The sequence below is a fragment of the Octopus bimaculoides genome, chromosome 17 (genome assembly GCF_001194135.2).
Source record: "Octopus bimaculoides isolate UCB-OBI-ISO-001 chromosome 17, ASM119413v2, whole genome shotgun sequence".
Classification (NCBI taxonomy): Eukaryota; Metazoa; Mollusca; class Cephalopoda; order Octopoda; family Octopodidae; genus Octopus; species Octopus bimaculoides.
The window spans coordinates 50,334,777-50,338,051 of NC_068997.1; positions in this window are offsets into that span (position 1 = coordinate 50,334,777).

Consider the following 3,275-nt stretch of genomic DNA (forward strand, 5'->3'; position numbering starts at 1 on the left):
TTTCCAGTAGTCTCACTTTCTGTGTCAGGACAGGAACCAACTGAGGACGGCTGGTGTTTCTGTACAACACAGTAGCTTATTCACTTCATTCTTTTTTTCATGCAACAACATTGTGACAATATTTTTTTAAAATAAGAAACACAGCAATAATAATAATAATAATAATAATAATAATAATAATAATGATCTCTTTTAATAATGATAATGGTGATGATATTTAATGAATCTTCCTGAGTTTTCTTTTTGTTTTTTTATTTGAAACATTCTTTTTTAACACTTATATTTTAACTTTCTGGGCAATATTTCTTTCTTTCCTTCTGTGGAGTTCTACGATTAATTAGTTTGTTTCAAAGCTATTCACAAGTCAAGGAGGTGAATAAAAGTTGTTTATCCTGCAAAATCTGTAAATTGTTAATTCAACATGTTAATCCAATCTTCTCAATGATTATCTCAGATGTTTTGATTAATTAATTAATTAATTTCAACCATCTTGTGTGTGTGTTGTTATTTTGATCAAAAATTTTCTATCAAGGTAATGTAATTTTTTTTTTTCTCTGTTACTATAACCTCATTCAAATTTTACCCTAACTGTTCCGCTAAAATACCACACCTCCCATTTTGTCTTAGCCATAGTGCCCTTAGGGATAGTGCAGGTCCTATGTATTCACAAGAAATAGTCAAGCATTCGTGTGTATATGTATATGTGTGTGTGTATATATATGAGTATATATACATGTGTGTGAGTATACATACGTATATGAGTTTATGTATACGTGCGTGTGTATGTGCATACAAGTTTATACGTGTGTATGTGTGTGTGTATATGAGTATATATATATATGTATGCATGTGTATATATATATATACATGTGTGTGAGTAAACATATGTATATGAGTTTATGTATACATGTGTGTGTGTGTATATATATGTATATGAGTTTATGTATACGGGTGTGTGTGTATGTATGTATATGTGAATACGAGTTTGTATGTGTGTGTGTGTGTATGAGTATATATTTATACGTGTGTGTATATATATATATTGTGTATGTGTATATGTATGTATATATACACATACACAAGTGTATGTTTGTTTGTGTGTGTGTGTGTTATATATATATATATATATATATATATATACATATGCACACAAATGTTTGGATGTACAAACAAAAAGTAAAATTAAAGTTGAGTTTATTCATTGATGCAAAAGGCTGGATCTTCGCACTGTCACATCCTCTGAATTTTTTTCCCCTCCTTCCATTGCATTCCTCCGAGTAATTCTTAAAGGAGGATCACAATAGAACCAGGAGCATCAGAGTAGTAAAGGAGTTTTCACTTTCAACTCCAAACAAACAATTCATATACCTTAACAGTTTCTTAGTTGTTGATAGATTTCCAAATTATTATTATTATTATTAAGGTGGTGAGCTGGCAGAATCATTAGCATGCCAGGCGAAATGCTTAATGGTATTTCGCCCATCACTACATTCTGAGTTCAAATTCCGCTGAGGTCAGCTTTGCCTTTCATCCTTTTGGGGTCAATAAATTAAGTACCAGTTGAATGATCAATTTCCCCCTCTCCACAAAATCCAGGATGTGTGCCTATAGTAGAAAGGATTATTATTATTATTATTATTATTAAGGCAGTGAGCTGGCAGAATCGTTAACACGTTGGGCGAAATGCTTAGCAGTGTCTCGGTTGCTGCTATGTTCTGAGTTCAAATTCCACCAAGGTCGACTTTGCTTTTCATCCTTTCAGGGTCGATAAATTAAGTACCAGTTGAGTACTGGAGTCAATGTGATCGATTGTCCCCCTCCTCACAAAATCCAGGCCATGTGCCTATAGTAGAAAGGATTATTATTATTATTATTATTATTATTATTATTATTATTATTATTATTATTATTATTAAGGCAGTGAGCTGGCAGGATTGTTATCATGTTGGATGAAATGTTTAGTGACATTTCTCTCAGTTCTTTATGTTCTGAGTTCAGATTCTTACCGAGGTCGACTTCGCCTTTCATCTTCTCAGACGTCGATAAAATAAGTACCAGTCACGCGCTGGGAGTCAATGTAATTGACTAACCCTCTTCCCCAGAATTCCAGGCCTTGTGCCTGTTGTAGAAAGGATTATTATTAAGTCACCATGGTAGCAGAATTGTTAGTGTGTAGAACAAAATGCTTATCTACATTTCTTCTAGCCCCTTGCGTTTTGATTTCAAGTTCTGTCGCATACCAGTCAAGTACTGGTGTTGATGTAATTGACTGATCCCCCACCCACAAAAATTCTGGCCTTGTGCTAAAATTTGAAACCATTATTATTATTATTATTATTATGTCAGAATTCAAATCAAGTAGTGCTCGCTTATTAAAACTTCATGTTAGCTAAAATTTAAAAAATTAAAAAAAAAAAACAATTTTCAGTTGCTAATAGTGCCTTACAAGGAACTTCCTCAAAGAAAAGAAAAGCAAAAAAAAGAGTAAAATTTTTAAGCAAAAGAAAGAAAAAAAAAACAGGACAAAACTTTTCTTCTCTTCTGAAATACGTTTCATTGTTAACTGATGCATTTCTAGGTGTAGTTTGCGTTTTAAGCTTCACAATAATTTTAGTGGTATCAACAGCACTGTAGCTGATTATTGCCAGCTGTTTTTCAAACACAACAGCAGATATTCCTTGTCAATCTAACTTCAGCTTGGATTATTATTATTATTAACTGATATTTGCAAATTCTGTGCATAATATTGAAATAGGTGCGTGTGTGTATGTGTATTTGTGTAATATGTATCATCATATATGTGTGTGTGTGTGCATGTATGTATATGTATATATATATATATATATATATATATATATATATATGGGAGAATGTACGAAAAAAACAACAACAGACGAGGACAGGTGGTGTAAACAAAAGGATGTATTAGTATGACGCTCGGGAATACATATATATATATATATATACACCATTTGTATATATTTACATATATGCAGTTTGTGTTTAGGTCCCCGTAACTTAGCAGTTTGGTAAAAGAGACCGATAGAATAAGTACTAGGCTTACAAAGAATAAGTCCTGGGGTTGAATTGTTCGACTAAAGGCGGTGCTCCAGCATGGCCGCAGTGAAATGACTGAAACAAATAAAAGAATATATATACCATTTGTATATATCTACATATATGCAATTTATATATCATTTGTATGTATAAATTACATATATGCATACACAATATTTATTTGTGTGTGTATGTGTGCACATATATATATATATATA